General features: G+C 36.2%; 1 protein-coding gene across 1 annotated transcript in view; it reads right to left on the bottom strand.

The window, feature by feature from the left end:
• Positions 1-14,199, bottom strand: part of LOC145283531 (mitochondrial proton/calcium exchanger protein-like) — a 133,528-nt gene extending 119,329 nt beyond the window's left edge. Inside the window, exon 1 of the mRNA XM_080132403.1 lies at positions 14,051-14,199. The gene's annotated coding sequence lies outside the window, so the exon portion shown is untranslated. The remainder of the gene's footprint in view (positions 1-14,050) is intronic.
• Positions 14,200-26,821: the final 12,622 nt, after the last annotated feature.

Genomic DNA, 26,821 nt, shown 5'->3' on the forward strand with positions numbered 1-26,821 from the left:
TGGACACATTTAAACTATCGAATCTTATTCGACGAAACGAGAATTATTTCTGTCTTTAAAAATTAGTAGCAAATGTAAAAATATAATATAAAAATCATATAAAAAGATTGGAAGTTTTAGAAGCTTGTAAAAATAGGAATCAAAACAACATTGTCTTAAAATAGTTATAATTTTATAAAAATTTGGTTCAGTTAATAATTCAGTCAATTTTCAAAATTCGGCACTTTTGCAATACAAGGACAACGTCATTTTTTGGTGTTTCATTAAACTGTCGCAAGATGGCGTTTCTCTTCATTCAAATAGTTTATTAATTTCCAAATTAAAACTATAATATATTGTTGACCCTTCAACAAGTGCCACAAAAAATTAAAACTGTATTTTTTTCATAGTGACAATTTTACTTTAATTCCAAACAAGGGTATTTTTTACGACGTTGTGGCGATACGCCAGAGACATTAAAATAAATAAATAACATTTCAGATACGTGTGCATTTGCCGTACATTAAAATAATAGAATAACATTTCAGTTACTCACATCTTGCCGTATACACCCACGCAAATTCTGTGGATATAAAAAGTAAAACTTTGTCTTTTCGTGCGGACGTAAAACAGAGCATACCACGTGACAGAAGGTATCTATGTTCTGTCCAATCAATGCTCAAAGAAAAAACACATTTCTCAAATCTGTTTTTGACAGCTTCGCAAGAGCCACCTAAGGCATTCAAAAGACATTGCGCAATATCAACTGCCACTTTTTTTCTCTTTTCCCTTTTTCTCTCTTTACCTGTCATTCCAGCAACATAACGCAAAAATGCACGACCTATCTAAAAGGAACAATACTTTTTTGCCGCTCAACATTACTCGTCTTTTGAGTCAATCAGAATAACTTGGACAATCGACTCGGACATATTTGCATGGAAAAGATTTACTCTTAATTGGATCTGATTTATTCTAAGAAGAAATTTAGTTCCTTTTTGCCCCTATTTCTTTAAAGAACATTATTTCCTACATCTAGAAAAACTCTTCAATTTCATTCGAAAATCAAAAACAAACTTTACCATTTTTTTTCTCCTGCGCAATGACAGAGCACAAATGCATACGTATAAAAAAAAATGATGTTTCCTTCAATAAGTTTCTATATGAAATGTTGAAACTAATCTTAATATTGCTAATCACTGACACGTTTTATTTTTTTGTTAATGGTTGAAAGATATTTATTGCTGCTCACGCCACGGCTATCGGTGAATATCGACCAAACTACCTTTACAATGTGATCCAGCGTCGTTTAACACCTAGAAACAAAAAATGAAAATCTACGTTTTATTTTGCCTAATACATTTAAATGGCCTTGAAAAATAATATGAAAGAAGAAACTTTGAAAAAAAATATCAACATTTTAGAGTTGGGGATCACTTTCCTATATAAATTTAACATAAAATGAGCAACCACTTTTTGGCCACCAAGCTAGTTTTTTCACTTTTTTATTTTTTACAATGGAGTCACCAATTATCAAGGCCCGGAGGCCACTCAATGATAAGGATTAATGAGTGTACAGTAGTCAATGGGAAAATGCCATAGTGGTTGTTAGTAGTGAAAATTTGGTAAATTGGATTACTTAAGGGAATGGCTCATCAAGAACTTGTTCATGTTGGACTTCAAAATTAACATATTGTAGTCAGTTGGAAAACAGGAAAATGGAACAGAGTTCTACAGGCGTGCAGTTCTAAGAAAGAAGCTTTATTCATGGAATCTACATTTAGGTTTAGGCACAGATAAAGAGTGGGGGAAATTATTGATAGTGATTTCAACTAGGCGAGTGTTTTTCATAAAAGTCAAGCCAGAGGGGACCATAGATTGGAGCTCAGACAAGTACTTGCCATAAAAATAACGATAAAGCAGAACCAGGCTTGCAACGTCTCTTCTATGGGAAAGAGGTTGCATCCCAATAGGCTACGAACTCTACTTTGAACTCTGTCAAGGCAGGATAAGCTGTTTCTAGCAGATCCTTCCCAAATGTCGCAACAGTACTCTAACCTCAGGCATACATGGCTCTTATAATGGCAGAGAACTTCACTAGCAGTGAGATGTCTACTGGAGCAGTAGAATGATCCCACTATTTTTCCAGCAACCTTGGCAACAGATCTGATGTACATATTCCATCTCAGACCAAGAGTAAAGGTCAAACTTAGAAGCTTGTCAAAACATGGAGCTTCCTCAAGACGATAGCCATTCATTTCAGTTGATACCAGACAGGGGTCAGAGTGTTGATGATGTAAAGATAGAAGCTTGGTTTTAGATGCATTCAAATTAACCAGCAACCTTTTCCCCCATTACACCATGTGATCAAGATCAGAGGAGAGGGAATGAGAGAGAACTTGGTAGTTTATGGCCATTGAAGTGTTGCCATAGATGGTAGTGTCATGAACATAAATGTCTACAAATGATCTTGGGGATTTGGGAAATCATTGATGTAGCTCAAGCAGAAATTTCGGCTCAGGATAGACCCCTGAGGGAATACAGCATTAATACTGTGAGCTTCTGATTTCTGCCCATTAACAACTACTCTTATGAACCTATCAGAGAGAAATGATGTAATAATTGAAAAGACATTTCCAGCTATACCGTAGCTGGAGATTTTGTGGAGTAGACCTTTATGTCATACTCTATCCAAAGCCAATTGCTCTAGAAAGGAAGCCTCCGTTGAGAGATTCTCTAATCCTATGAGATATAACTTAGCACATCTGCTGTAGATCTAGCAGAATGGAAACCATATTGCATGTAACTGAGGAGGTTATTTTTGCTGAGGTGGTTGACTACTTTTCTATTTAATACAGATTCCAGCAACTTACTTATGACGCACAGGAGACTAATTGGTCTGTATTAAGAGGGAGGTGACCGATCACCTGAATTTTTTAATACAGGACATACTGATAAGGTTTTCCAATGCGTTGGGAAGCAATTCTCCTTAAACAACTTTGTAAGTATGGGAGATAGTTCTGGTTGAAGCTTTTTCAATAGTATGATTGGAATACCATCAGGGCCAGTTGTTTTACTGGAATCAAGGTTTTTAATTCATTTGGCAACATCACACATAGCATGTTTACAGACACAGGAGGAAATATGGGGGGTTGGCAGCCCTGATTGCATAGGGTAGAATAAGTGGCAGAGTTTGGCTTTGTCTGATGCTGATGAGATTTCCTCAGGTCCATTGATGATGGTTGGGATAGAGCACGCATTTCTATTCAGGACCCTGTTTGTTATTTGCCAAAATTGGTGGGAACCAAGTCACTGCCCAGCTACTTTGGACTTAACAGACTGAGCATTCAACTCTCACGTTCTTTATTACTCTTTTATAGTGTTTGCTGGCAGTCCTGAAGGCGGCTTTAGTCTTAGTACATCTATTACATTGAAAGCAATGGAAATAGTGATTTCTGTGTGCAATGGCAGCAGCATATTTTGGAAAGAACCATGACTGGCTGTTAGTTTTTTTTCTGGAAATTTTTGGAGGGTATGAAGCAATGTATACCTACAATTGACCATTCCATCAGGTCTGATACTATAGAGAACGTATTTTTTTTTAATGTGGAATGCAAAGGTAGATCTGATATAAATGTAAGGAAGCCATACAGTATTGATACTATATGATGGAAAGGTATGTCGAAGGACTTATTACATTTTGTTTTTATCTTAACTGAGACAACGAAATGATCGGAAGATCCCAGTAAAGAAAGAAAGGAAGATGAACATAGCTCAGGGCAAGTTGTGAGAAAAAGGTCTAGGAGACTTGCATACTAACCATCAAGTGTCAGGCACACGGGTGGGTTTGTGAACAATCTAAGTTAGGTTATAAGCAATGGAGAAATCGTGACAGAATCTTTCCTTGTCATCTGTCTTGTTTGAGTAGGCTAACCATTCCACATTGTGAACATTGAAGTCTCCACAGACGTGAATATTAGCTGAAGGATGAGCAGACAGGATATGGTCAATTTTCTTAGATATGCTCTTGAAGATAGTAATTCCGCTGTTGTGGGGGGCGGTAGAGGGCAAATATAAATGCAGTGGTGTGAGCAAGTGCAATCTGAAAGCACATATAGGGCAATTTAGGGTCTTCTCAGGAGATGCCCCTACCATATGGAAAGCCATCTCTAATGTAGGCACATATTCCATGCCCATGGGGATCTTGGGGGTCAGATTTGGATGTTAAAATTAGAATATCCTTTAATTACAAACTCATCTAGGTAAATAGTTAGCCCAATTCCAGTTTTGCGTAGGAAGAATAGGTCTGGTTTAGTCTCATATAATTGGATTTCAACCTCTGGAAGGTTGGAATGTAGACTCCTGATGTTGGAGGAGACATGGTAGTGAGGTGTACGAGCCCTTTCTAGTCTCGCACAAAAACATGCGTTCACATCTGAAGCCATTTTTCTTGTCATACACATATGCGCGCACATACACAAACATGGGCAATGTCACTTCCCCTTTGAAGGAAATCCACACATGCGCAAAAGACCACTGGAAACAACTATAAAAGCAAGAGACCTGAGCTGTTTCCTCCCTTTTCGATTCAGCTCCCAAGTTGAGCGGTTGACGGACCATCCGCTCCCTACTATGTGTGAGGCAAGAGCCAACAGACAGTACGTATACCTTATACGCTTTGTATCTCCATGGCCAGGATTGACTTTCTCACTCTCTCTCTCTCTCTCTCTCTCTCTCTCTCTCTCTCTCTCTCTCTCTCTCTACAACAATACTTTCCTTCTCACCAGTTAACAGCGAGAGACGCACGCTAAACTAAACATGTGCTGAACTCTTTTCTTTCATTTGTTTCTTCACGAAATAAATTATAGTTCGTTTATTTCAATTTAACGCGTTATTCATTTCTTTCTCAATCCAATTCCTTTTTCCTATTTTGTATGACTGGGGGATATATATAATATATCTACCAGTCTGCTACAAATTGTTGACCCCGACATGATATGAACACGTAACCTTTCCACCAGTCCGCTACAGAGGGTCTATGTTGGAAGTTGGAGTTCTGGGTTTAATTGTGTATTCTTTCTGGAGACTTTTCATGATGGAATTTTAGGATTTGTGAAATAGGTCAACAGATTTGGTTAGAGCAGGGCAGAGAGGGAAAGTAAGGGAGAAAAAGACATGAGGAAATATTTTTTTTTTCTAGACCATGATAAGGTAAAGCCATAACAATTACCCACTAATATGGCATCGAAAAGCCCCACCAGAAGCTACTGCATGGTCCAGAATCTATTCACCAAATGAAAATACAGCAGCCTCAGTACTTTGCACCTGCTGATAAGACGATCTCCTTAGTGGTTAGTCCAAGATTTGGGTCCCTGACTATCAGGCGGATAACATCAGCCCAGTAAAACGTTTACCTCCAGCACCTTTATTAGTGATATGGCTACAAGGATAGAGATAGAAACAGAAAATTTCCAACATCTCAGGCGATTAAGAGTGTGGGGGGGGGGCAGCAAAACATGACAAGGAGAGAGAATTACACTTGAAACATAAAATAACGCTAAATTTAATTTAACGTCAAGAATGAGAGTTCATATATTATTATTATTATTCAAATTTAATTTAAATTATTTGGTAATTGTGGCCTGGTACACCAACACACAACCTACCTTTAAAAATTTGTTTTCTAGGTGTTTTCGAGTGTGCTGAAAACGAATATCAGATTTAAAATTGAGGCCGGCTTCTACTTTTGCATGTTATTGCAATCATATCTGCATGTTTCATGTTGTAATATAACGTGGCGACCATATTTGTTTATCATGCATGCATGCATGCCGCACGCACAAAGCGGGGGGAACAATGCAATGAAATTACAAGATAATGAGGAGTTAATCCTTTTTTTAATTAAAAATAACCAAAAAAAAAAAGGGAAAATAATAAATGGTGAAATAAATAAAATAAAACATGAATTTTTTTCTGAAAGGAAAGAATGAATAAATAAATAAAAATATGATTTTTCTTTTTTTAAAGAAAGAAAAATGAACAAATGAAAAAACAAATCCGGGAAAAGAATAAATAAATAAATATGAGTGTTTTTTTTTTCTTGTTTTTTTTTCTTGTTTTTTTTTTGTGCGTGTGTTTTTTAAACATTTTTTGAAGGAAAGAAAGTCAATAATCAACAAGTGAAAAATACCAAATAAATGAAAGTGTGACCTAGTAGACCAACACAAAACCTGTGTTAAACTTAAGATCAGTTAGTATTGGTAGAGATTCCCTGGAACTGACTTCATCCACTTGTAACGCTTTACAATCACACTAGCACCTACTCTACCCAGTGCTCCAATGCTCAAGATAATAAAATCTCTCGACAGTTTCCTCATTTAAATATACTTTGTCCACATTTGACTTCTCATCCATCTCTATTACCATTATTGACTTTCACTCTCAACCTAACAGTAATTCCATTGCACTTCTTGCAAGTATTACAAAAAATTGAATTGTGCTTAACTCCCTTTCCACAGGAGAACTTTCCTCCTTTTGGAAACTTTTCAATATCACAATCATTGATCATCACCTTGATAACAAAGTGTGGACAGATTTATTCTTCTGATGACCCTAGTTCACACCAAAAAGCGAATCTATATTATATTTCTCTTTATCTGCTTGTCTGTTCCACATTTTCTAGAAAAGTACTGAGTCGATCTGGCTGAAATTATGAATAGACCTTTGCTCTGATAAAGTGTAGCGAACTAAGTATTATAGTATCCATTTGATGCACAGTTCGGGATGAATAGAGATCAATAGTGATTACTTACCACAATACCACATTTACTCTAAAAGTTTTCTTAGAAGCTACTGAGCCAATCTGGCTGAAATTTTGTATGGACCTTTATGATAAGGTGCATCGAACTAAGCATTATAGTATCTGTTTGATGCACATTATTTTCAATAATAGGGATTAGTATTTAATGTAAAAATAAGTACAAAATTAACCATACTGAACCATCAATTTAGCATAAAGCACTCATTCTAAGAACGGGCTGTAACTTTGGTCTGCTTTTAATGGTCTAAAAAGTCTAGTATGGTTCATATTTTCTTAACTTTGTTTTAATTCTGATGAATTCCAACCTTACTAAAAATAAATGAATTGTTGGAATTTTATCTTGCTTCCAGATAAATTCGACGCTAAAGTAACTAACCTGAAAAAAAAAATGACAGCATGGAATAAAAAGGGGGGGGGGGTAAAGAATAAAATATAAAGGTCTTGCTTTGAAATGAAGAAGAGACTTTATTCACAATAAAATTGATTGCAAATTTTTCCCTTTGAGAGCATTAAACTTATGAAATGCCAAAGTAACATATTATGAAAAAAATAACACTGGTTCTTATAATGAAGACATGTGTATCCATTAACAAATACAATAATATTCAAAATAGTATCTCCTAATCACACTCGCATATGAAATTAATTTTAGGAGCGTACTTACAAATTGAAAGCCAGTCAGGCACATGCCTTTTTCTTTTTTTTTGTTTAAGGTCCTTGTAGAATTTCCTCTCCCTCCATGTTTGCGTGCAAACCGTAGACACACAGATGGATTTCGGAAGTAAAACCGCGTCGCTTGTCCGGGTTTTTTTTACCGGGTTTTCTTCTTTGTAAGAGATTCCAAAATTCTTTGTCACGTAAAATAAGGTATTTTCTTTAAAATAATTTCACTCCTTCTAAAATACGTGCAAAACCGTAGTCACGTAGGTAGTTTTCATAAGTATGTCTCGTCACATATCTGGGTATTCTTGCTGGGGTTTTCTTCTTTGAAAGATGCTTTTCAAAATTCCATCTTCAGTGCCGGGCAATGAACCAAATGTCCAATCTCCACGTCCGCCAAATTTCAAAAGAGAGCGAAATACGCGCTGGGCTCTTGACGTCATCACAGAGCTAGCATTTCTCTTTTCTCCAAATTAAAGGGAGTTTCGTACAAACCCAAAATATACGAAACTAAAAATCATAAAGGATACGAAATACAGAAAATCATATATAAGAACCAGATAAAAAATAATAAATATAAACAGGGGGGGGGTGCACCATTATTGGTACAAAAAAAATTCCAACATTCTCCCCCAACAGGAAATGGCAGTCAACCTACAGTTGGATGACACCTGTAAAATTTACAATACAAAAAAGTTTTTCTTTATATATACATATACCACAATGTATGGTCAGAAGAACTCCAAGAAACATATCAGAACAAAAAAGCAAAAAAATTCAAATAGGCTTATTTTATAAAAATTCACATGAAAACCTTCATGTTTTAGGTTTGAACAGAGGAGCACCTAACCAGATTCATAAATTTAAAATTAATGCTACGATGCTAGGTCACAACAGAAGTTTGAACTGAAAATATTATGCCAGGTAATTAACTATTTGCATATAAGAGTAAAAAGGCTTGAGAAGTTCACTTACCATCCAACCGCCTCATCCTTCTATTATCTCTGGCGAACACCAAAATATCTCAGCTCCCTCGTAACTACAAGAGTCCAGTGAAATCAACACCGGTGCTACAAGAGGGACGAATCCAATCATCCCTATGCTTTGATAAGCTCTTCAACTTGGTGGAATGAAATAAAAGTGAATCCCCCATCTTGCACAAATTATGCAAGGCTATTACAGTTTTAAACGTTTGAATAGCTATATATATATAGCCAAACAAACAAAGCTGAGTATAGGAGTCAGAGACACCTAGGTAGCTGGAGATGTAATACTTATGGAAGACTCCTATCAAGAAGAGATCCAATCTTCTTGTGTTCAGCACTGAAACAAACATCTCAGCATTAGAAAAATCACTCCTCACTAAGCATAAGATGGTTCTGAGCGCCTTAGAAACACCCCTGGACAAATCAAGCTTGACTTCGAAAGCTCTTAGTTAGAGGGTAAAACAATTCCAATATCCCATGGAAATCGCTCCATAAATTTCACAATATTCATGCCCATACTTAACAGTCGTGGACATGAGTGGTATCATTCATGATACCTGGGAATCTCACTCCCAATACATTTTTCTTTAAAATATTACTGGCAAACTGCCCACCAGAAAAATCAAACTTCAGCGCCTGACTATGCAGATCCTCTGAAGTGGCACTTACAACACTGCTTTCAGACCATGATACAACATTTTTCAAGCCAAACTTGCCAGCACTCAGCAAACACTTTTCAGAGTCTGGACATTCGGGCTTAGTAGTTGGTAACTCGCAAACATCTCCCTAGGGGTTTCGAAGACCACAGGGTTACACAAGGAATCACACTCCACACCATCTGCCAACCTTGAAAGAATGAATCGAACCTGGGATGAGAACACTACAACATTAACACCATCCGCTTCTACTAGCAAACAGTACACGTCCTCACGCAAGGAATGATCACCCAACAATTCTGTTACATTATCTACCGATGCTAACCATCCATCAACATCGGCCTTCATTGTCATAAAATAAGGCTTAGGCAATTCCTTCTGTAACCGCAATAAATCAAGACGACGATAATCTTACTAAATAAAACTTTCGTTTCCTTACAAGGAATCCGGAAGAACGAGTGACCAACATCATGCAGCATTTTCTTTTCAAAAATATGGAATAAATCCAAACAAATATAAAAAATAGGCGTTCAAAAATTATTCACAAAAAAAATGCACACACAAAGGTTATAAAGGTATTTGCATAAAATTCCTTCCTCACAGCACAAACAAAACAAGACCAATACAACATATTGAGCCGTGAAAATATCAAGGGATACAATTTCAACAGAATGCCTAGAAAACTTTATTATAAATTGAAATCGCTCCTATAAAATATGATTTCTAAATATTTACCGTTCTACACAGTCATCATGACCCAAATGTGTCTGACCTGTTTATATAATTTTCATTAGATAAAATATTTTTAGTACATGTAATACTTGCATGCTAAAAACTTAAATATCAAGGTCGTATTTTGGTCGGGGTAAAATGATAACAGTTTTGGAGATAATGATGCCTGCGTTAATCAGAAGCAAGTGTGCTTGGTCCCGTTAAGAACAAAAAGGAAACGCTGATGTGGAACAGGTTACATTTTCTTCCGCAGAAGTGTGTACAATTGATTATCTATTTATTGGGTCATTATAAAATTAATGACTGGCTGAAGCACTGAGGGTTAAATTCAAGCTACGACCCCCGACGGTTGTTGACACCCCTGAATTTGTGTTCATAGTATGTCATCGGGGGACTGCTTCTCACTGATATAAATGATTGCATATGAAATTGGAAATTGTACTTTGTATTTTGTGATTTCTTTTAATAAAACAAAACAAACCAAAAAAAGACAAAAATCGATAATAGCAACCAGACACTTAACAAATGTCAAGTTAAATTGTCAGTTACTGTGTCAATGTGTAAAAGCTATCAGATGAGTTTGTCAGAAATTTGACAATTACATTATGCCTATCATTGTATTGTTTTGGATCAATCAAATTGACCGATTTTATTCTCTGCGAAGCATTGCACTTTCATGGGCTTTTTGTATTTTGTGTTTTTACTTTTCAGTTTCAACTAAGAACTTGAACTAGACGGACACTGGGAATCAGTCCCAGTCACCTCAAGCAGCCAAACTCTAGAATCACCCCCTACAGGAGGTATGGAGCCTCCAACTTTTATCTCTTTGAGACAGTTTATTTTATGTCTAAATAATTAGGCTCATGACCATGAGTTCGCTAAAGAATCAAAACAATATATTTCATGCCTAAATATGGGCACATCTTCATTAAGTCCATTGAGACTTAATAAAAGTCTCAATGGACTTAATGAAGGCTAGAATTGCTGCATTAACATTATCATGGACTTCTGCTCTATGCTTACAGTGCGAATATTGGATCAGAAAGTATCTTATTGACCCTTTCTACAGCTGCGAACTCATATCTTTGAAAACAGAATGAACCTGCTTTCATTTCCTGTTGAAGATAAAGACTATTACCTTACGAGGTTGTTACTAGCTGTTTTTAGAGGCCAAAGACAGGCATTCCTTTTTTGCAACCAAGTGTCATATTATGAGTTATGTCCCCTTCGGTCAACTCTTTAATATAAAACAATACAAGAGTTGCGTCTCTTGTGGTTAGTAAAAATAAATACATGGTCTTGCTCCATGGCTTATCACGCTTAAATGTATCTTGTCTTCTGGTGTCTTTTTTAATAAGGTTCATCCCGTATCATATAATGAAACAAACATAATCAGACATGGTGGCAGCTACGGGGATTTTCTTAAAAAAAAAAAAAAAAAAGAAAAGAAATCCATCCACAAATAGAATGAACGCAAAAGAAAACATCAGTCTTTGTGTTGCGTGTAAACGCACGTGGTGACGACGACAAGCGCCATCTTAAAAAAAAAAAAAAAAAAATTGATGCACAAAGTAAGTTCGCCAATTTCATTCAGTCATGTCATTGTTTTGTTTTCTTTGCTTTTTTATTTAAAAAAAAAGGGGTATTAGTATAATAATAATATAAAAAAAAAAGACAATAATTAAATTAAAGTAAAATGAGTTCTAATGCAAGCGAACCCGTTATGCACTGGGGGTCTGAGAATCCATTTGAATCGTTCAGATTCTTAAAGCAACGGTGCGCATTATATTTCTCAGTAAAAAACATTCCCGTCAAGAAGCAGGTCGACTACATTCTACTGCTGTCTGGTGAGGAAGGGTTACGGCGATATAACGCCTGGACATTTGACGATGATGCTGACCGGACGAACCCCGAGGGAATTTGGCGTGAATTTGAGGAGCGTCTAGAGCCCCAAACCAATTTTCGTATTGCACGTTTCTATCTGCGTGAATATAAACAGAAGAATACGGAAAGCATCGACGACTTTATGGCGAGATGTAAACTACAGGCAAAAAAATGCAGGTTTAGGGATAACCAAGAGACTGAAGAACGTCTCATTGAACAAATGATTACTGGCACCAGACACCCGGAGTTACAAAAACTTCTACTTTCGAAAGGCATGGAGCTTACACTCCAAGAGGCCTTAAATAGTGGTAGAACGCACGAAGCGTCCCTTAACCACATGCGGAAAATGGCTTAAATTCGAGGCGATTGTCAGGAAATTATTGCAATAAAAACAAGCCAGTGTCGACGTTGTAGAAATAAACATGAAAAAGGAAAATGTCCAGCCTGGGGCACCACATGCTCAGCGTGTGGCAAAAAGAACCACTGGGCAAAAGTCTGCACTAACAAAAAGGAAAGTCACAATTACCTGCTGATGGTGGACTATTACTCAAAGTTTCCCTTTGTGAGGAAATTAAAGGAATTTTCCAGTCAGGAAGTAGTCAAACTAATAAAGCAGATATTCGGTGAACAAGGGATCCCAGAAAGAGTCATCAGCAACAATGGTCCTCACTATAGCTCCAGTCTTTTCAAACAATTTGCAAGCGAATGGGGATTTGAACTCGTCACATCATCCCCTAGATACCCCCAATCAAACGGTCTGGCCGAACGCTGTATACAAGCCATAAAATCAGCGATGCAAAAGGCTGCCTCAAGTAGTCGTGATGTAGACACGGTATTGCTGTGTTTACGGTCAACCCTAATCGACCATGCAATTCCGTCACCGGGTGAATTGCTATGGAACCGAAAGCTGGTGGGAAACTTACCAGTGAAGTGCCCAACAATTCGACCCAAAAAGAAAAAACAGCAACTCGCCTCTATCAAAGGCAATCCTACTAAAAGTCTCACTATGACCAACACACCTGAGAGTTACCAGAGATACAGGAAGGACAACACGTCCGCGTATATGATCCAGACTCCAGCAAATGGTCTTCAGCAGTCGTCACACAGAGATGTGTCGAACCAAGATCATATGCGGTGCAGACTCCATCGGGGAAGTCACTTCGCAGGAACTGCAGACATCTGAGAACAGATAAGTCTGCAACAAGGCTGAACTCCAAAACGTATGCAGCCACACCCATGATGACCCTAGAATCGAATGATTCGTCAACGGATTGTATACCATGGAGCATACCAGCCCCAACACAACCTATGACAGACCCAGTACAAATACATCCCACAAAACACTGAACACTCATCCTGGAACTCAGAAAGTATCCAGATCCGGTCGTATAATAAGACCACCCAAAAAATTTTCTTATGATGAGAACAGCCCTTAGTTGGACACTCACCCTATTGTACTAGTGTCAAGGTTCCTTCCTTATGTAATTTTTATTGTTTTTGTTTTATTTTTCTTTGGAAAAGAGGGATGTCATATTATGAGTTATGTCCCCTTCGGTCAACTTTTTAATATAAAATAATACAAGAGTTGCGTCCCTTGTGGTTAGTAAAAATAAATACATGGACTTGCTCCATGGCTTATCACGCTTAAATGTATCTTGTCTACTGGTGTCTTTTTTAAGAAGGTTCATCCCGTATCATATAATGAAACAAACGTAATCGGACACCAAGGATCAATAAATTTTGTATTGAATTTTAAAGTTGTTATTGTCTTGTTTTGCTACTGTTTCAGGAGCAAAAAATAGTAAGACAGAATATCTTACAAGTTACTTGGCAGTGATGAAATGACTTTTTTCAAGTAAAGTCCCCTGGTAATTGCTGACGTTCCTATTACGAATTTGTGCTCATAGAACGTCATTGGTGGACTGTTTCTCATTGATATAAATGATTGCACACTAAAAACAATTGAATAATAAAATATAAGACTTTCTTCAAACAAAACCCCCGATGGTTGCTGCAGGCCTGTCAGACTAAGCTGTAAAAAATTTGTTTCATAAACATATTTTTATTTAAAAAGTTCAAATAAAGACTATCTTTTTATTTCTATTTTCTTTAATTTCAATAAATCGCTTCTTAATCTAACAAACCCGCAGCGACCGTTGGGAGACTTTTCCTGAAGAAAACCTAATTTAAAAAAAAAAAGTTTAATTATTTTTAGTCCTTCAGGACATCCTACGAACGTAAATTCGGAATAGGAACATTAGCAACCGTCAGCGGATTTTACTTGAAGAAAGCCGTTGAAATGGTTTAAATTTAAAAGGAAAGAGAAAAGTAATTACCGATTAATCGCAAAGTAGCCAATAAGACCGATGACCGATTACCTGGGGATTAATCGGTACAGTACACCCCCTACACTGAGAACACAATGATTCAGACTTTAGGGCTGCGTGACCTTTCATTCTAATCTACCTACGACTTTGAGACTTATGACGTAAGAAAACGTAACACTTTTTTTGTTGTTGTTGAGAATTCTTGTTTTCCTATCAAAACTGAAAAGGAAAACAGAAAAAACTAAATTGATTAATCCTTTCAAGCTAAAAAAACGAAAACGTTTTAAAGGAAGTAGTAAATATAGTATCAATGAATAATATTCATTCATTCATCTGTTACGCAATACCGTGGGAAAATATTTAGGAAAATGAATACGACAGAGACAGTTAATAAAAAAAAATTAAACAAAACAAACTGAATTTGTCGTTAAGTAAGAGTGATTATTGATTAATTAATAATTATAATGACGTCGAATAATAAGAGGTCGATCTGTTTTAAAACCTTAAAAACCTTCCCACACAGAAGGCGAATTAAACAGTGCTTGTTAAGGTAGTCGACAGATCAGTCTTTTTAATAAGTCGTTTTAAGCAAAAAACAATATTATGTACTTAATTGTCATGTCGAAAATAGTAATATATCTAAAAATTACGAAAATTCATCGAGTACATAGTTAAAAGTAATTTTTACGGAAAATTGGGGAAAATTGCATTTTTCTTCGACGTTATAAAGTAGACTGAAGAGGGGGCATAATTCGGAGCGAATATTTTAGATAACTTGTTCATGGTGTCTAATATTTGTTGTTTATAGTGACACACTTTTTTTTTTTTTTTTAATTTTTTTACCAAAAACAATATCAGTTGTTCTTTTCGAAGAATTTTCGTAAGATCTGATGTATGTGTGTGTGTGTGTGTGTGTGTGTGTGTGCTGCCTATACGTAACTTGAATAAATTCAAATTGAATAAATTTTTTAGTTATATTAATTGAATATCCATTGAAATAAAATAAGGGAAGCTAAAAAGGCCATTAAAAACTTATTTAATAAATGTAAAAAGCATTGAATTATTTTTCTTTAGCCTTTCACTCGGATAACGCCAGGTATATATGGCCAATTTAGATGTAAAGAAGTTGATCGCTAATGGTGAAATTCCGATTACCTAGTTGATTACATAACAAAAAAAGAACTAAGCTGTACCAATCCAGCGTTGTCTCTTCTTCTTCTTCTTCTTCTTCTTCTTCTTATTATTATTATTTATTTATTTATTTATTTATTTAATTAATTATTTTGTATAAAATTACGATATTAATAGAATTTTCCGCACTTCTCCATTACACGGACGACGCCATTGTTAGGCGGCGATAATTCCAATTTCTTCTTAGTCAAATAACACGGCAAATAGATATAACAAACAAGATTTTTTTTTCGATCACAAAAATATTTGAAAATCAAAACATTTATTGTATAAAAATGTATCAATATTTAATTGTAAAAACATTTATTGAAAAGTCTGCATAAGAAAGCATAATTTTAATAAAACAATTTTTAAATTAAAGAAACATTGGATTTTGGGGGGGGGGACATTGTTGTGTAGTTCATTTTTACAACGTGGACCACTGGACCAGTGTCGTTTAACCCCTAAAAAAATGAAAATCTACTTATTTTGGCCTAATAGGTTTAAACGGCCTTTAAAAATATGAAAAAATAAATTTTGAAAACGGGTTTCTTTTTTCACACGATCTAACTTCACAGGACCAATTTGTGTAATCGGGCGTCTCCAGTCCATAAATGCAGGGGTTAACTCTAAGTTCCCATGGCTACACTTTGTAAGAAATTTAATTCTCACATCCCAATTTACTCCCTGCAAAGGTAAACGAATCCACAAATACAAAAGCCATACCTTTCAAACTCAAAATCTATTCAAAACTAACAGCAATGAAAGTTTATTGGTTCTGGTATAGCCCATTTGCAAAACAGTGGCCAGTTTTACCTCCATTAGCATGGAGCCGGTAGTATGAATTCCTATTGTCGGAGTGTTAGTTCTTTGTTCCTCGAAAGGATCCATGTATATTAATGGTGAACTCAGCGAGAATGTTGGTGCCTATAATTAGGCATAATGCGAATCGCTTGGGACTCAAGTTGAATTGAGATAAGATCCAATATTTGGTAAATAAAACATGAAGAAATGTTCATGAATGTCATCATGTAATTAGGATAATTTCAGCAATATAAAATTGTCTCTGCTTGTAGAGATGGGGTCCTTTGTTCACCAACAGTTTGGTGATATAACATGAAGAAATTAACGTAGCTCCCTTCATGTGTGGGAGCTACTGAATTGGAGTCCATCCCTTGCCGAGTTCCTGCTTGGACTGAAAAATAGAAGCATGATACAAAAAAGGGCACCAAGCAATTCACTTGACTCATTCAAAATTAACCAATCAATGCCGACCACCAAACTGCGTGGGTGGCCTAAACAAGAAAGATGGCGAATGTAAATGGAATTTCTCGCAATTTATAAAAGAGCGCATATGAGTGCATGTGAAAATCAGTAGCAGCCGCCGTTAAAGTACATATGCAAATTAGCAGGTGTGTACGGGTTTGCATCAGAAGACAACGTAAAAAGGAAAGCACGTGGTCGCAGAGGTAAGCAAAGTGCATGCCGGTGTGGCATCAAGAGATTTTTAAGCTGAGGTGATATGGCAAGGGTTTGTTAATCTCATGGCAGGCGAAAGGAACACAAAATAAAAATAAGAAGCAGGTATTATTTGGAAAGTAATGGTAATAAATGACTTGTGTTAAAACAGCAAAAAATGCACATGACCCGAAGTCTGTGTGGCAATACCTTTAACTCATGTGTTGGCCATTTGTCGTCAGACACTGTAGTTGGTTCTCATAGGTGCTCTGGTGAATCGCTGGTATATTGCTTCACTCCGTGCAGTCTGGGCTGGTTGTGGTGTCGGTGCTGTAAATAACTGTTTTCAAATCAAAGTAATTCAATAATAACTCGGACATCATTTTGTTATAAACAAGAATAATTATTCATGAGATACTTCATGGTACACTTTGTGCAAAAGAAAGTAAAACTATTCTGGTTCTTAACGGTTTCAAGATGCAGGATTTTTCAACTTGGATTCTTTCAGATGGTTTCTCAGTGAGAGGAGAAAAAGTTTTTCAACTTAGCTCTTTTGGGTGGATATCCAGCCCTATATGACAGAGCAAAGATAAAAAACAAATGCTTGTGTACAAAAATTAATAAGCTTAAAAACTAATTCCTTCCATCTGTTCATTTCAACATATTAGAAGATATGTAATGTTTATAAAGATAATTGTCTGAAGAGAGTTGATATATATATATATATAGTAATTTATAAAATATATATGGCGATTAAGCTACACTGAATATTCTGCGTTTCATCCAACTATAGGATTCGTCAGGCTTATGCGCGAATTCTGTCGTTGCTTCTTGTTTTTATATATGTTGAGGATTTCTAGTTGGCCAATCAGCTTTCTAGTATCAACCGCGCCCCTTCCTATCAGCCAATGGGCATGCATTTTATCAAACGAAGGATCTGTTTTAGAACTAGGTTAGTGGTTTTAGGTGGCCGTTCTCCTTCTTTTTTTTTTTTTTTATACATATAAATATACCTATGTGTACACAATAATGCACATATATATACATATATATATATATATATATATATATATATATACACATATATGTGTGTGATCGTTTATGTATATTCATGTTTATTTAATTTATTTATTTGTTTGTTTTCTATTGTTATTGTTAGTTTTAAAGCTATTTTGTATCGCTATCCTAGAGTAAGTTTTATTTTGTGAACACAGTTGTTTGCTATTTCCCGCCTACAGTTTAATAGATTTTGAGGTTCTTTAAAGTACAGGATAGAAAATTTTTCATGGAGGCATAATTTACATGGGTCGTCTAAATGTCTGCATGTGGTAGCTTGTCTCATTATTTTCCATTCGACTACCGGCGAATGTCCGCTTTCTTTGAGTTCCCAGTATTTATTCGCTAGTGTTGTTTTTATACGGTGTTTTTTATTTTTGAATGTGCTTTTGTGGTCATAGTATCGGGTTTTGAAATCTAAGGAAGTCATGCCTATGTAATATTTCTTGTTATTCGGGTTTTCTTTCACAAATATTGTTGCTTGATAAACTACGCTTTTTGTTAGACATTTATTTTGGACTGGGCAAAGTGTGCGGTGTCTACAATTGCATTTATCTTGTTCGTTATTAGTATTTTTATTTATGGTATGGTTGTTCTTGTCCGGGGTTGGTTTGTTATTATTATTATTATTATTATTATTATTATTATTATTTCTGCTAGTGTTGGTTTTATTTCTGTCATGGTGTCTACTTTTTTTATTGTTTATTTTGTTGTTGTTTACATTGTTTTCATTTAGTATTTTGTTATTATGTGCCTTAATTATCATCTCTAAATTTTCGCAACAACTGTAAGATAACTTCAAGGTATTTTTATTGAAGATTTTGTGTAAGGGGTTGGTTGCGGGAAAGTGTTTTTCAATAAGATCTAGAAATTTCTTGCCAAGTTTTGTTTTTAACATTTGATTGTATGGGGCCGTATACCAAATTATAGTTCTTTTTCTTCTGTTTTTAATTTTATTATAGTTGTTGGTGTTTTGTTGCTTATATTTGATATCAATATTTTTGTATCCACTATTTTTTAGGGCTATTTCGTAAATATTGGATGACTTGTTAAATGCATTTTCATCGCTTGAGTTATTACTGAGTCTACTTACGATCGAGTTAGGAATATGTTTTATAATTGATGGTGGGTGGTTGGACTTAGGGTTTACGTAAACTGGAGTAGCGTTATCTTTTAAGTATGGTTCATATGTGTTTTTATCTAAGTTTAACGTGACGTCCAGGAAGTTTGTTATTTTTATGTTAGCTGATACGTCCGCTTTTAGGCCTAATTTTTTCATTTCTTTGTGTATGATTTTCTTAAAGTTTTCTCCCTTGACTTTGTTGGAGTTTTTTATTATAGCTAGTCCGTCATCTCTATATAGGCCGATATCCGTAGTATCGAATATGCTTGTGAGGGTATATAGAATGAATAATCCCACAAGGTCTGATGCCTCTGCAGAGTCTCTGGCACTCATCGCCAAATCGAATGAATTTTTCATTTTAGTTTTTATCCATTGGTTATTATTATTTATTAGAACTGATTTTTCTACATTTTTTAATTATGTTGATTTTTTTCTGAGGATATATCAGTGTATGCCTCGGCAAATTCTAGGGCAATGTTAAAAAGTTCTTTGGATATCGAGGGATAAAAGTCTATGATGTCAAACTGTATGAACGTACATTTATCTTTTTTTTCTATATTTTTAAACCAGGTGATTGCTTCGGTAGTATTTGCCCACTGGTTTAGTTCTAGGTCCTGTTTGATTTGTTTGTTTACTCTATATATGTTTGTATACTCGTATATTAAATTTATGTGAATAAATGAAGTAGTTATACTTAGCTCCTAAAACAGTCGAGCACTTTCAAAAGAATTTATTTCACCATATTAAAAATAAATATGGAAAGAGTTAATTTCGAAACATCGCTAAAAAACATCCCCACACCCAGCAAGCATAGCTATATTATTAAATTAATCCAAAAAACAGATGAACTAATACGCCGAATGCGATGGTGAGCAAATTTCTTCCTTAAAAACGTAAACAAAAAAGAATCCTTATTATATGTCCTTTTCTTATATTTTATTTCAATAAATTGTGTCACAACAGAAATACTGAAGAACAATAAAAGTGAAGAAACTGATTTGCCTTCTTACCGCTTTTATTAGCAGTCATACTGTAAGTTAATAAGTATGTTAGCTGACTATAATTCACAGTTTTATAATCAAAGTGACAATCTATTTAACTCTTAGCCTCAAGTGGCTTTTGGTAAATTGTAACAAAGTGCAGACGTACACATGGCAACTGTATGCGTGAAATGACGTTGCGACAAAAAAGAAGGAAAAAAATTATAAAAAGAAGACTGTGTGTCCAGACCTGGAATCAACTCAGAGATGGGAGTGATATTCACAAGAGATTCGAGAGACCAGGAATCACATCAGAGTAAGACGGAAGTAAACATGTTACACATGGTGACCAAGAGCGACGGGTAAAGATCTTTTATTGAGATTGTCAGACTGACGTCCTCATCTTGGTTGTTATAGTCACAACGTTTCGGCCGTTTTGCCCTCCGGCCTTCATCAGGTATTTTGTATTGAACTGGGGAACGGTTTGTTATTAGGAGTCTTGATACAAAACACCTGATGAAGGCCGGAGGGCAAAACGGCCGAAACATGACTATAATAACCACGATGAGGAAGTCAGTCCGACAATCTCAATAAATGAAAACACCTCATCTCAAAAATACAGACAATTAGGTAAAGACCTGTAGATAACTATCTATAAATAAATTTCGGCTGTTTCATTAAGGAAAAAAAGTGAGTCAAGTTATTTCTTGTCTTGGTTCTTTGCGATGGAGTCTACAATGTGTTGGGTTCCTACATATTAACGCCAACATTACAAAATTATGGATGATTCATATTAAAAAAAGAATTAAATACGTCGATTTTTTTTATGCTTTTATTGCGAAGAGCAGATACATCCACTGAGAATGTTATCATTGTTAACTGTGACTTTTTTTTAAATGGAAATCGCTCCAGACAAGATATGAAGCCACTTGATGTAAGGAAGCTAAAAGATTACAACTTCAAGATCAAAATCTACCGAATATTAAATGCTATATGTCTAGATTTCGACATAGAAAACAGCAATTCTTCCCTCTTTGTCGGAAACATCACTCATGGAATATGAAGACTAAAGGATATAATAAAGAAAGTGAGAGTTAGAAAGATTCAAAATGTAAACCCTACATCCAAGAAACACTCATGTTTCTTTTTTCAAGGACATTTTGTATTTTTTTTTTTTCACATATTCCATCAGCTATCTATTCACACGGCAAAAAACAAACTATTTTACTGGTATGTATGAAAACCTTATGTTATAAAGTGATATCAGAAAAGTATAGTGTAGACATATGTGTAGCGACAGACAAAAAAAAAAAGAACTAAAAGCATAAGGAATTTCCCCACCGGAGAGCCATGGTCTTTTGTGTGTGCAGATAATACAAAACAAAATGGCTGTTTTCCTAAACAACTTCAATCAGTTTTAACTAAGAATATCAAACTTAAGATAAAGACAGTGCATATGTGGGGAGTAACAAGAAGTCATTTTTTTATAAGAGCAAGAATAATCTAACTCCCTCACCTACTATAATGAATTTTGTGTGTCCTTATAAGGAGGGGGGAGTTCTTTACTGTTACTTTACTATAATGTTTTCTAACTTCTATTTATGAGAGAAATGTCTGTATTTGTTTTATCAACTTATCAAGCCGTATTTATCAGGTTGCGATCGGCTAGTTAATGTCTCTTTCATGTCTCTGTGGTTGTCTAGCAATCTCTCCTAGTGCGTGTGCACGAAGGACGTATTTTCGCAAACAAGTTGTGAATTTGTAATTTCTTTCTCCTTTTCTAGATGCAAGTGTTAATATTATATTTATTTCAGTTTTTAATCTTTATTTCATTGTTTTATTAATTGTGTAAATGGTTTTCTTGTGCAAAAATGTGCCGATTCTATCTGTCAAGATCATTTTAAATAGAGCATAAATAGATTCCGAAAATGCTGTTCTCTTACCCCCCCTTCCACACCTTACTACTTATAAAAGAACATGCTTGTCCAATGTAGCGAGTTATATCACGTGATGACCGTTTTCTTTTCTAAAAGGAAACGCTAAAGTTTATTTCAAGCAAAATCAATTCTTATTTGCGGTCATGAAGGACATATTTTTGCAGATAAGTTGTGAATTTGTAATTTCTTTTTTCTTTTCTAGATGCAAGTGCTAATATTATATTTATTTCAGTTTTTAATCTTTATCTTTATTTATTGTTTTAGTAATTGTGTAATAGGTTTTCTCGTGCAAAAATGTGCTGATTCTATCTGGCAAGTTCGTTTTGAATATATATTGTCTTTTTTATAATAGATTTTTCTCGTCCATAAATGTTGTTTATTATATTTTCCAATTTGATAGCATAAATAGATTAGGCAATTGTATTTATTTTCAGTTAATGAGAGGGGACTATTTCACAATACCTTCCCTTAAACACGTCAAATGAACTTTTATTAAGTACAATACTTAATATTTTATTTTTTTTAATGAAGAGTAGACAATGCATTGTGGATGATTATTAGCAGCTCCCGTTACTCTCGCTTCTCTTTATTTGTCACTCAGTCATCATTTTTTAATGTAATTTTTCTGACAAAGGGAGAAGAAAAAGCTGTATTCTAGGTTGGCAGTACTTTGTGTGAACAGCTGCCAGAGATGTCGGAAATTTTCTGTTTCTATGTCTATCCTTGTAGCCATATCACTAGTAAGGGTGCTGGAGGTAAATGTTTTATCTGGGCTGATGTTATCCGCCTGATAGTCAGGGACCCGAACCTTGGATTAAACACTAAGGAGGCTGTCCTATCAGCAGGTGCAAAGTACTGGGGCTACTGTATTTCCATTTGGTGAATGGATTCTGGACCATGCAGTAGCTTCTGGTGAGGCCTCTCGATGCCATAATAGTGGGTAATTGTTACAGTTTTACCTTTTCATGTGCTACAAAAAAAAATATATATATATATTTCTTCATTTCTATTTCTCTCTTACTTTCCCTCTCTACCCTGTTTCAAGCAAGTGTGTTGACCTAGTCCACAAACCACAAAACTCCACCATGAAAAGTTTCAAGAAAAAATATACGATTAGACCCGGATCTCCAACTTCTAACATAGAGCCCCCACTACCATGTCCCCTTCTTCAACATCAGGGGTCTACATTCTAACCTTCCAGATGTTGAAACTCAATTACAGGAAACTAAGCCAGACATATTATTTCTAAGTGAAACTGGCATTGGACAGACTATTTCCCTAGATGAATTCGTAATTAAAGGATACTCTAATTTAACTTCCAAATCTGACCCCCAGGATTGTCATGAGCATGGAATATGTGCCTATATTAAAGATGGCTTTCCATGTGGTAGGGACATCTCCTGAGAAGATCCTAATTTACCCTATATGTGCTTCGGGTAGCACTTGCTACTGCATTTTTAGTTGCTCTCTATCTCCCCCACAACAGTGGAATTACTATCTTTAAAAGCATATCTGAGAAAATTGACCATGTCCTATCTGCTTATCCTTCAACTAATATTAATGTCTGTGGAGACTTCAATATTCACAGTGTGGAATGGTTAATTCACTCAAACAAGACTGATGATTAGGGGAGGTTCTGTCATGATTTCTCCATTGCTTATGACGTCACTCAGATTGTTAATGAACCCACTCATGTGCCCGATACTGACGGCCAGTATGCAAGTCTCCTAGACCTTTTCTCACAACTTGCCCTGAACTGTATTCAACTTCTGTTCTGTCTCCATTTGTATCTTCAGACCACTCTGTTGTATCAATTAAGATAAAAATGAAATGTAATAAATCCTCAGACATACCTCTCCACCATACAGTATATCAATACTCTATGGCTGACTGGGATAGCTTCCGTACATTTATATCAGATCTACCTCTGCGTTCCATATTTAAAAAGGATGTGTTCTCTATAGTATCTGACCTGACGGAATGGTTAATTGTAGGTATAGACCATTTCATACCCTCAAAAAATTTTCAGCAAAAACCTAATAGCCAGCCGTGGTTCTCTCCAGAATGTGCTGCTGCCATTGCGCACAGAAATCACTTTTTCCATTGCTTCCAACATAACAGATGTACTGAGACTAAAGCCGTTTTCAGGACTGCCAGCAAGTACTGTAAAAAAATAATAAAGAACACAAGAGAGCTGTATGCTCAGTCCGTCAAGTCCAAAGTAGCTGAGCAGTGGCTTGATTCCCACCAGTTTTGGCAAATAGCAAACAGAATCCTCAACAGAAGCGTGTGCTCTATCCCAACTATCATGAATAGACATGAGGTAATCTCGTCAGCATCAGACAAATCCAAACTTTTTGCCAAGAACTTTGCAGCTAATTCTACCCTTTGCGACCAAGGCCGCCAATCCTCAATATTTCCTCCTGTATCAGAAAACACACTATGTGATATACAAATATCTGTACGTGATGTTGCCAAGCTAATCAAAAACCTTGATTCCAGTAAAGCAACCGGTCCTGATGGTATTCCAATCATAGTACGCTAAAAACTTCAACCAGAACTAGCGACTATACTTACAAAACTCTTTAAACGTTGTCTTAAGATGAATTGCTTCGCGTCACCCTGGAAAATCTCATCAGTATGCCCTGTATTTAAGAATTCAGGTGATAAATCATCTCCCTTTCAGTACAGGCCAATAAGTCTCCTGTGTGTCATGAGTAAGTTGCTGGAATCTGTGTTAAATAGAGAAGTAATCAACCATCTCAGCAAAGTAACCTTCTTAGTGATACACAATATGGTTTCCGTTCTGCTAGATCTACAGATGTGCTTACAGTTATATCTTATAGGATTAGTGAATCTCTCGATGGAGGCTTCCTTTCTAGGGCAATTGCTCTTGACATATCAAAGGCCTTTGATAGAGTATAGCATAAAGGTTTACTTCACAAAATCTCCAGCTACGGTATAGCTGGAAATGTCTTCTTGATTATTAAATCATTTTTCTCCGATAGGTTCATAAGAGTAGTAGTTGATGGGCAGAAATCAGAAGCTCACAGTTATTAATGCTGGAGTCCATCCTGGGCCCAACTCTCTTCCTGATTTACATTAACGATCTTCCAAATCACATCCTTACATCATTCGTAGACATTTATGCTGATGACACTACCATCTATGGAAGCACATCTAAGACTGTAAACGACCAAGTTCTCTCCGATTCTCTCTCCTATGATCTTGAGCAGTGGTACAATGGGGAAAGAGGTGGCTGGTTACTTTTAATGCATCTAAAACCAAGCTTTTATCTTTACATCATCAACGTTCTGATCCCCATCTGGCATCAATTGAAATGAATGGCTCTCGTCTTGGGGAGGCCTCATGTTTTGACAAGCTTTTGGGCTTGACCTTTACTCCTGATCTGAAATGGAACACATACATTAAATCCGTTGCCAAGGCCACTGGAAAAATGGTGGGATCCTTCTATCGATCCAGTAAATATCTCACTGCTGATGCAATTCTCTATCTATATAAGAGCCAGGTACATCCAAGGATGGAGTATTGTTGCCACATCTGGGCAGGAGCTGCTAGAAAGGACTTATCCTACCTTGATAGAGTTCAAAATAGACTTCGTAGCCTCATAGGGGATGCCCTTTTCTCTTCCCTGCAACCTCTTTCTCACAGAAGAGATGTTGCGAGTTTGTCTCTGCTTTATCGCTATTTTCATGGCAAGTGCTCGGCTGAGCTCAAATCTAGGGTCCCTCTCTCGCCAAACTTTCACCAGAAACACCCGTCTAGCAGAAAACACCATCAATAATTTCCTCCACTGTGCTTAAACCTAAACATAGATTCCATGAACAAAGCTTCTTTCTTAAAACTGCACGCCTATGGAATTGTCTTCCGTTTTTTTACTTTCCAGCTGACTACAATATGGTTGTCTTCAAGTCTAACGTAAACAAGTTTCTGATGACCCGTTCCAATTAGAGTTAACAAATTTACTAAATTTCCATTACTAACGATTACTTTATTGTCCAATTGTCTACTGTACACTCTTTAACCTTTATCTTTGACTGGCCTCTGGGCCTTGATAAGTGGTGATGCCTTTGTAAAAAAACAAAAAGAAAAACCATGAATACATAAACATGACGCGAGGAGGACTTCATCGTTCATCATTGGGATTTGATTTTGTTGACAAACGCATGAGGGATAACACAAGACAATGATTTGTTCTTTATGTTTTTATTCACTCCCCAGACATTTTTGTCTATCAGACTGAAGTGATGACGATCTTAGCATGTGGGCAAACCCGTCGCCCACTTTTTAGGAAAGATACTGCTTTTCACATGTTGTCTCTGTCATGTCTTGGCTCAACTCAACTAAATTTAACTAAGTTTCTCAAAACTGGAACCCCTGATCCGGTCCCCCATCTACCTAGCTTTGGTGCAGCCGACAGGGTTTTTTTTTTTTTTTACACAGTGATCACCACTTATCAAGGCCCGGAAGCCACTCAGGGATAAGGGTTATTGCAAGTACATTACGTTAGTGCGGAGATTTGATGAAGTGTTTACTTAAGGGGGCGGTTCATTAGGAATTTGTTAACGTTGGACTTGAAGACATCCAAGTTGTAGTCAGGTGGGAAGCAGGCAGACGGAACAGAGTTCCACAGGCGTGCAGTTCTAAGAAAGAAGCTTTGTTCATGGAATCCACGTTTTGATTTAGGCACAAATATAGAGTGGGGGAAGTTTTTCACAGTGGATTCAGCTAGACGGGTGTTTTTCGTAAAAGATTGGCGAGGGGGGACCAGAGATTGGAGTTCAGACGAGCACCTGCCATGGAAATAATGATAAAACAAGGATAGGCTCGCAACGTCTCTTCTGTGGGAGAGAAGTTGCAGGGTAGAGAAAAGGGCATCCCCCACTAAGCCACGAAGTCTATTTTGTACTCTGTCAAGGCATGATAGGCTGTTTTTAGCAGCTCCTGCCCAGATATGGCAACAGTATTCCATCCTTGGACGTACTTGGCTTTTATATAGATAGAGAATTGCATCATGTGAGACTAACCGTAGCCC

Source organism: Euprymna scolopes, chromosome 8, assembly GCF_053919585.1.
Source record: "Euprymna scolopes isolate OS-2025 chromosome 8, ASM5391958v1, whole genome shotgun sequence".
NCBI classification, from domain to species: Eukaryota; Metazoa; Mollusca; class Cephalopoda; order Sepiida; family Sepiolidae; genus Euprymna; species Euprymna scolopes.